The 10,030-nt window shown below is 35.1% G+C and overlaps 1 pseudogene; it reads left to right on the top strand.

Moving 5' to 3' along the window:
* Positions 1-466: 466 nt before the first annotated feature.
* LOC138398038 (tigger transposable element-derived protein 1-like) overlaps positions 467-10,030 on the top strand; it is a 106,842-nt pseudogene continuing 97,278 nt past the window's right edge.

The following is a 10,030-nucleotide window of genomic DNA, read 5'->3' as shown; positions in this document are numbered from 1 at the left end:
GGTTTGTAGCTGCACCACTCCAATCTCTGTCTTTATCTTCACATGGCCTTCTTTTCTGTGCATGTCTCTGTGTGTCTATTTTATAGGGACACCAGCCATTGGATTTAGGGCTCATCCTAATCCAGGATGACCTCATTTTGACTGAATGACATCTACAAAACCATATTTCTAAATAAGGTCACATTCTGACATTCTGGGTGGACATGAATTTTGGGTGGATACCATTGCATAATTTATTATATTACAGCTCATAATTGAGTTCAAAATTTCGGTAAATATTAAAATGCTTATAAAATTTACAAATATGGGTTTCCTAAGTAGTAAGGATTATATTCTGATTTATTTTGTGTCACATCTTATTTTTTTCGTTTAGCTTAATTTCTTTCCCTAGTTGCTCCCGTCTCAGAAGGCTATGGCTTATCTATGAGATAGGATAAACTCTCTCCTGTGGTTGATATTTATGAGAATGCAAGCTGACAGGTAAGCTGACACACTCTTTCTTAAATATTTGACCCACAAATGTAGCCAGACACTTAAAAAAATCTGTATTTCCTAGCTGTTGTGGTTAGAGCAGTATCAGACAAAGTAGACCTCAAGACAGGAGCATTTCCAGAAATAAAGAGGGCATTTCATAATGATAAAAGGGTCAGTTCATCAGGAAGACATATCTTAAATGTGTATGTGTGTAATAAAAAAGTTTCAAAATCCGTGAAGAAAACAAGATATCATCAAATCCACAATCCCAGTTGGGCATTTTTAACACTCCATGCTCAGTAATTGAAAGAACATCCAGACAAAAAATATCAATAAAGATATAGAAAATTTGAACAGTACTATCAACATATCGGGCCTAAATAACATTTATAGAACATTTTACCCAACACTGCAAAATATACATTCTTTTCAAGTATATGGAAGATTCACCATGATAGGCAATAAGATAGACCAAAAAATGTCAGAACAAATTTAAAAAAGAAAAGGAAATCTTACTGAGTGTATTCTCTAACCACAATAGAATTACATTAGAAATCAATACAATATATAAAATGTCTCCAAATATTTCAAAATGAAAAAAAAATATGTTTTATGATCTCAACTTTTAAAAAGAATGACTGTGAAATATCCTCCTCAACTCTATGAGAATCCCTGGTGGGAAAAGGAAAATCTCCACTAAAATGGTCAAGAAAATTAACCCTTAAAACCAATTAATCTTTTTGAAATTTACCATTTGTTGGGTAAAGTTATCTTATGTGTTACCATTGACCACTGGCCGTCTACATCAAGAAAGACATAAATCCATATTTAGCAATGTAAATAATGCTTTCAGATATCCTAAGATTATTTACATAAATAGCCTATGTTACTTTTCATGCTCTCATTTTTTTAAAACCCCTAGGATCTCAAAGTCCTCCTGGAACAGGCTGGGGGATTGCTAATTGTCTTGGAAATGTAAAACGAACACTTTTTCTACATATGTTAATGCCACTGTTTATTGACTATTTACTCAGCTCTGTTGTAATTGGGGTCATTAGGGAAGCAAAAGCGGCTCAGATCCTGTCAATACCTGACCTTTAAAACAGTTGTACATTCTGTGTTCCTGGATGTTAAACAAGCTAGCCCTTTCAGGGAATGATAGCTGTTGTTACAATGCGAGCAGGAGCAGAGAGGTGCCATTCCTTGTTGGAAACTTTTTTTGGAAAAAAAAAAAAAGTCTTCTGCTGCAGACATGGTGTTTCAAAAATCAGACAAAATATATTTCATGGAAAATCTATTTTGAGTTCGACATTCATTTGAAAAGCTAAAACTAGCATCCGGATAAAAAAAGGAAGGGATGAAACATCAAACTGAAAATATCTTCCTATATTGTGACATTTTAGCAAATGTAAATGAAACCACCTTTAAGGCTGTCACAAGCAAAGAAATCCAACTGGGGTCTTGATGACTGAAGGGATGTTAAAGAATCTCTCATCAGCAGACCATAAAGAATAAAGCAAAAGCTATCAGTAATGTGCAGATGTTATCAGGATGTGACTTCAGCACAACCCTGCATCTTGATGGAGAGACAAAACTGCAGATGTTTAACATATTACAGGAACTAACCGCAAATTCTGTTTTGCTTCTCCTACTTTATGTTTAATTTTTTTTTTTTTTTTAAGATACATGAATTGCACTTTGGAAGAACTTCCTCCAACCTCAATCACTTTGTAAGTCTAAATGCTTCCTACTAGGATGCAGAGAGATCTGGGTGAAGTGGCATATAAATTACTACATGGGTGTGGGCAGTAGGAAATATCTAGGGGAGGGATGTGTTTAAGCATTTATATGTAGGTGGTGGGAAGAGAGTTCTCATTATTGTGTGATAATGGAACCCTAGGTGTGAGATAGAGACCCATACACTGATTTGACAACAAACCTACTTTAAATCTGCTTAAGTCCTGGCAAACCAAAAGAACTCACAGAAACCCAAATTTGTTAGACAAAGTAGAACACATTTGGAGATGTGAAGCATATAGTTCTGCCCAGATGACTTTTCTTTTCTTTTTTTTTTTTAAAGTTATACATAGAGTAACAATTTAATAAAAGATTTACATAGTTTTAAAAGAAATTATGTATCTTTCAATCATTGCCCCTCCTTGGCAAGAATTCTTTTGGGAGGATTGCCGGGTTTTTATTGTGTTCTTGAAAACAGCCAATTATAAAATCATGACAAGGTGTAGTGAGACATTTATTTCTTTCATTTTGATTGGTTAGTTTAGACATACTTATTTTCCAGGGACATTTTGTTTTCGAAAGAAAACCCTAGCCCATCTATTCAGCTCAGATGCTGGTTTGATCCCATCTCCAAGGGGGTGCCAGCGGTTGGAGTGGAGTAGGTCAGTTTGCTGGTGCCCTCTCCTGCCTGACTCAGGTCGCTGCTGCCCTCGGTCCCCTCTGTTCTCTACCAGCAGCTCCATTCTGTCCCTCAGGGAGCCAGCGGGACCTTGCCCTTTGGGGCCTTTATTCCGAACAAGCCAACATTGGCTGGATCACATGGACTGAAGATTACAGAACAAAAACGGAAAAAGGAGAAAGAAGGTAATTTTTTTAAAAAAGAACAGGATGATCTCTTTGAGATTAATAACATAAAGCACACTAATTTGGGGGAGGGTCTTTTACTTGAGGAAAAAAATGTAATTTATGTTTGAAAGAGTACTAAAAACCATACCAAAGAATTATACTCTACTTTTGGTGGAAATGATTACGTCTGATGTTTACGAAGGTGAAAAATTATAGACAGATATCACCTGGAATGAAAGCTGGCTTAATATGTATTCTCAAAATAATTTTCTTTGAGATTCAGGAAAGAATGCGTCCAGAAAATGGGAGTTGTATTTCACTTTCCAAAGGAAAGAGGCAGAAGAGGAATAAAGAAGATAGTCCTGCTTTATGTTATACGGCTCGAGTAAGCAAAGTAATTCTAATCTGATGTTTTAAAAACAAACTAAATCAAAGACAAAACAATTCCTGGTTTTTAAGCATATTTACCTGTTTTTGTCCGTATGGACTAAATACAGTAGAAAAGTAATCACAGTTTAAAGATTGGTTCAAAGTGGGTCCAATGTGTTCCCATCACACTTCTATTTCTAGTGCCTAGAACAGTGCTTGCCACAGTGAGAGCGTCCAACAATGCTGGTTGAATTGAATCATTGAACGAGAGCACAAAACCCTGTTCTGGGTATTGAATAAAGTAAAAGATTCAAACATTTGAAAATTTCAACACTCCCTGTCTAAAGGGCCATCTCAGCTTTTAAGAAAATTTCATGTAATTTTTATGCCAGGGTAGGCAACTACAGAAGAGATGAAAAGAAATTTTTCAATGTAAGGTGGTTCCACCTTTTGCCAAGATGTGACCAGATGAAAAACTCAAAACATTTTGAGGAGATGCTCTGTGCCATAGGGATTACGGCAATACATGTAGGATCAAAGAAAAGTCCACATTTTACCCTGGTGATTAGCTGTAATTAAATAAAGTAAGTCTTTTTAAACTTCATTAGCAGCAAGACGTTTGCTACAGCAGAGTGGGCACAAATCATCCATTCTTAATTAAAAGATAATCCACAGGATGGCCATAATCTTCTTCTAAAAATACACCATTTCCCCCTGAAAGATTTTCTCATCAAATAAGGATAAATAACAGTTTCTATGAGTTGAAGTCATGAAGGAATGGATGCTCCTCCTGTTTGCTTGAGTGAGTGCTGAATGTGGCTGATAACATCACTTTGGCATGCTATTATCTAAAATGGTAGAATACCTCACTTCAGCAAAGTCTGACATAAATCTTTGAAAACAAAGACATTGCATATGTATGAGCTGAAATAGATATGACAGTGTTGGCACATTAATATTCCTGTCACTAGGGGGTTTCAAACTTTTAAGGAGAGGATGGGAATGAATTCAGACTATAGCTGGTGAAATAGGGCAACGTATAGTAGGACAATTAGGCATTGCTAACTGTAATGAAATATGTACAGAGAAAGGGTTCTCCTGCTCCCTGCCTTTGGTAAAAAATGACTGTAGGATCGTCTCTTGGGAATGCCAAGAATAATTAATTTGGCTTAGAGATTTGCATGGTTGTTCTAAGCATACTAATAAGAATATTCCGTAAAGACCAGTCGCAATCAATAGAAGAGAGAACTGCTTTTTCTTGTGTAGCCACTGTGGTGGTTCATGGGTAACAGATGTTTCCACTTATTCCACAACAACCCTCATTAAACGTAACTGTGGGTCCTAATTGAATAGTTCTCCACATAGTTGGATCTGTGCAGAAAATAGTTCTATTATCATATGTTTTACAATTATTTCTTTTCCTGATTTTGGTTGCTAATATGAAAAGCTTTACCATACACTTTTTACTTAACTTCTCTGAAAGAAGTAAATAAATGAAAAATAAACTTCTTTTTACTCTGTCTTACTCTGTACAGACTTTCGCTGTGCTAGAAAGCATCTACTTAGAAATGCCAACCATTTTTATAAAAGCCTTATAAATCATCAAATTCTAGAAAATCAACACTTACCAAAGAAGATGACATAATAGTTGTATTAGATTTCGTTCTGTATGGGAGTGGGCAAGAGTTATTCAACTCTAGGTCTTAATGAAAAATAGTCACTAAGCTGCAGTTCTGTTGTTTGAAACTTATGTTGAAATGTTAGAATTTTTCCTTTGGTAAAACATATGTGTTGATCTGGTGAGTAGGGATGAGGGACTGCTTAAACGGCTTTTACCAAAAGCTTTTTGGACACATTGCTGTAGCCCTGAAAGGCTTGGTCTGAGCCCTGACAGCAGTCGCCCAGATGGAGAAAAAAAGGCTTCAAAACCTCCCCTTTGACAAAAAGACATGAAATAATATCTGACAAAGGCATCTCAAGCAAACATGATGGCAAATCAGCAATTATATAGGCTACAAAGGCGAGCACATCTCACTTCCAAATGTCTTTTTCCTTCTTCAGATTTTACGTGTAACATCTCAAAGAGGTGCTTAGGTCAGTATTTTTTAAAACAATTTAATATATGACTGAGCTTTGGGTTTGGTTTAACTCCTTTATTACACTAATGCTATTTGTCATTTCATGCATGTGTCAGCATTGTTTTTAAATGGCAAAAAAAAGGTTGGGAATAAACCAAGCACAAAGAACAGCTCTTGCAGCTTGCTATATGCAACTTTATTTTAGAAAGAAAAACATATTCCACAATAATAGGTTATGTGGCACTTGCAAAATATTACGATCTCTTAAATGGAGTCATATGTTGAAAGAAAAAGACCTATAATAAATTAAATAATATTGGCAGCAAAATGGCAGCAAAATTGACCAGGTCGAAGTTGCATAGCTTCACTCTTTAATCTCATACTGTCTGAAAATATTAATATATTGTTCTCGATCTTGGAAAATGGGTAAAAGCAAGGTTTTCCCAAAGGACTTAAAACATTAAATTTAAATGTGAAAATATTTGTTTTGTTAATAAAATACTATACCATGAAGAATTTACATGTGCAAAATGAATTTTATAAATAAATCATTAAGTACATAATGTATTGAAGCCCAAGTTTCAACCAGGATGAATAACAATAATAATAAATGGGATAGAACATATATTCACAAATAACTGCAACATATATTTCCTCAAAATGTTTAGCTTTTTATTTTATAATAATATTTTACCGATAAAAAGTGTACTATATTTCAAATAAATAAAGTGGTTATGGTATGAAATCATTGATATGAACTGTAAATGAAAACAAATCTACTTGGTCCTTTAAAATGTTCTATTTCTTTTGGATTTATTGGAGGAAAATAATGAATTGCAGCCTCTTCATTTTCCCCTAACATATTTGGGATACTTTACATGACTTTGAAATGGCTTAAATATTTTACCACCCACTATAGAATATTCTGAAGAGGGGAAGAAAAATGTGCATGTACTTGGCCTGTCATCATTTCTTACTGTCTCATCTAGTACTTGGGAATGTCAGAGAAGTACTGTTTAATGGGAAAGGAAAAAAAATTAATCAAATGTATTAAAGTTATTAAAAAATATATTAGAAAGTACTTGATAAAAAGTTATTAATCCATTTACCACATGGTCTGTATATGAAGACACTGCAAGTTCTCTGATACCCACATGTGCTAATCAAGTCACCTGTAAAGTGGGTATAGATAAGATGCTCTTAAAATTATGTCTATAAATACCAGTTACCATTTTAAATAGCAATAGAAAAATATAGTCTTTTCTCAACCACATTTACACAACGAAGTTTATTTGTACCCTCCCCTCATTATTGCTTTCTTAGGATAACCTCTTTTGTTCTATCAGGTTGTATAGATTGAATTTGGAATATTATGTTTTCTGGTAACTATGAAACAGCCAGAATTTCAGTTTACCACCAAGAAAGCCATTGTTTTCCCTTATTTATTACATATGATGCACCTATAATAGATACTTAGAAAATCTAGTGTTTATTAAAACATTTCAGGTATATAAATACATTTGATCTTAAAGATAAAATGTATCATATCTTGTTTATTTGAATGAAACATGTGTTTCACTTTTTGCTATCCCATATGCATTTCCTTGTTTGACTTGAATGAAAATGGCCATGGGTCTGATTTTATATGGAGTTGAAACATTTAGTAAAATAGTCATTTTTATATAAAATGCAGAACACAAATATCTACAAACAAATGTGAATTTAGTATTACGAATGAAGAATACACCGTAAGTCACTGATATCATTTAATTTTACATGTTATGGCATTTCATTATCTAGCAAAACAAGTCCTCTATCTTCTGCTACCATTTTATATAAAATAAATAAAAGACTCTTCTTTTCTTATCCATCCATTGCTTACTCCTCAAAAAAAAAACAGATATGTTTTATAAAAGAAGTTGTTATATTAAGATGTATGTCTGCTTTTCTTCAGAAGACAGATTAGAGCGCTTCAGCTGCCACTAAAGTTGTCGCTCTTTGTAACAAAATGTAATGCTGCATATATAAAAATGCAAAGTGCAATGTAGAGTCAAATGTCTCTCAGCACAAGAGTTGTTCGTTTTAGCACCCATTTTGTTGGTATTTATCAACTTACTAATTATAGGCAAATTGCTTCCAACACGAAAACTGTGATGATTAGCAGTTTTTTCTGCTAACTCTAGTCTACTGTAGTTCCGGTAAAGAATGTCAATAATCCAGATTCCTTTCTTTTTCCTGGCTTAGAATGTGTAAAAATAAATTCATCAGGCTTGCATTTCTCAACTTTTGGGAAACGTGGTTTGGAAGGATGGGGGTGGGAAGAGGAAAAGGGATGGATATCAAATCGAGAAGGTCTAGTTGCCACCTCCCATCACTTGGGCAATCTTGAAGGCTTTCCAGAGATTGATCTATTTATTACAAAATAGAATTAGGCAATCCCAGTCTCACTAACAGAGTAAATGAATTTGAGCATTGCAAGGAAAATGCATCAATTGCTAGAACCCAGCATAAAATATCTATATTAAAGAAGAGAGGAAGAAGACTCTTAAAAACTAGCTCACATACCATTATTGATGAACCACAAAATGGCTGGCATATATTGCTTTAAACCTCTTAGCTAACTATGCAGCAGAACTACATGATTTTGCTTGGTCAGACATAAAACCGTTTGTAACCTTCAGCCCTCAGTTACAATCCTTTAAAGTGAGCTCAAATGAAAATGGGAGTAACATGCCAATCGAGAAAATGTTTCCATAACATGCAATACAATAAAAGGTTGAATTTTCTACCACCATTGCTAATTTCACCCATTTGTTTCTCATTACAATAAGTAAACAAGATTAAATGGAAAATCTTACAGTTCACTGAGTACATTACACAGCAGAAATGTCTGTAGCAAATACTGACTTAGTGTCTTAACCAACTTATGTGCCTCTAAGTGACTATTTCTCCCTGCTATGAAGGTTTTACAATTTTAAAGTTATATTGGCAGGTTCCAGTCAACAATGATGTCTGCAATGGCCTTCTATCTCCAATACATTGCTTTTAGTCTAATTGCTTATTTGCAGTCTCAGCAAGCAGAGAGAAGAATTTTATCCTCTTTGCCTCGTCTCTGAATACTAACTAGCTGGCCCAGCCAAGGCTCTCTAAAGAGAGAAACTGCATGAGAGACACACTGCATTTGACACAGTCAAGAGGTAAAAGAAAGAGCAAAACAAAAGTCTATTCAGGACTGAATCCTCTGATATTCTTCCCCATCCCCCAGCCCCTTTAAAAATAAAGTGAAAGGGGGGAAATACCCATAAATCCATGCCTGAATGCCTGAGGTTGTCAGAATAAAGGACAATGAATGACAGGTGACTGTCAGTCTAATTCTTAGTCTCCAAGTTATCACTTTTTGGCATTGTTGAACAAAAAACGTGTATACATAACCAGGAAATGTGTCATAAGTTCTCTATGAATGCACAGACAAGTTCAATATAGGGGAAAAAAACCTAAGTATTTCCACATGGGCATATGGGTTTCCTTCCAGTTTTGTGTATTTTCCTTGGAAAATGTTCTCAAATTAAGTTTTTTTCCTAGTGAGAACAATGCTAAGTAACTTTGGGGAAACTGCTGAAGGATTATGAACCTGCTTGCCTCTTAATTTTTTCTTCTTTTTTTTTTTTTAGAATCTAAAATGTAACTTGATGTATAAAACTCCTTGTCCATGTTGCTAAAATTTTTTTAAAAAAGGAGTAAGAACCAATGAGGAAAGTTTTTCTGTTCGATTTTTAAAAGGCTCCTCTCAAGCTATTTTCCCCCAAGATCTCTTTATACTTTCAACTCTGCAGACTGCCTTAATCCTCCTGTCTTTGTTGTTCCAATGTCTGATCAGCTTGTTCTACTCCACATTTGCTAGAACTGAAACTTGACTTCAGGCACTTGCAGTTATAAATCCCTACAAACGTACAGGCTTTCCAGAGAAAGGTGGAGAGTGCTAAAGCAGGAAAGGTTTTGATGGTTGTTTAAACAATGTATATTAAGTTGTCTGTTGTATGAATTACAGGTACAAAGAGATAAATGTGGATTGATAGAGAAATTTGTAATTGAAATAAGTTTGGCCTCTTCTCAGATTACTGGCACACTCCGGTCTGTTGACCATCTGTAGTAGAAGGACAAAGATTCTATTCTCAGTCCCACTGGGCGAAGAGACACTACCCAGAGCCCCAAGTTTCCAGGGCTTGCCATGGTGGACATGAAGACAGCTCATTGTGGCCCACCTGCTAATGCCAGGTGTAACCAGGTGAGAAGCAGGAGTGTAGCGACAGTAATCTGTGTCACTCCAAGACCTCATGGGGCTCCATTAAGGCAAAGCCCCACTGCTGTTGCCACCCAGCAGGTGTTGCTAAAAATTCTAAATCTTCTGAAAGAATTGAAGAAAGAGGGAGGAGAGTGTAACTGAAATAAAACAAGAATAACAAGAGGAAATTAATTTCCTGGTTATGTCTTTTCTGTTTTCCCTGCTATAAAAGAAAAAAATCTTA

The sequence above is a fragment of the Eulemur rufifrons genome, chromosome 17 (assembly GCF_041146395.1).
Source record: "Eulemur rufifrons isolate Redbay chromosome 17, OSU_ERuf_1, whole genome shotgun sequence".
Lineage (NCBI taxonomy): Eukaryota > Metazoa > Chordata > Mammalia > Primates > Lemuridae > Eulemur > Eulemur rufifrons.
This window is presented reverse-complemented; position numbering and strand designations above follow the sequence as displayed.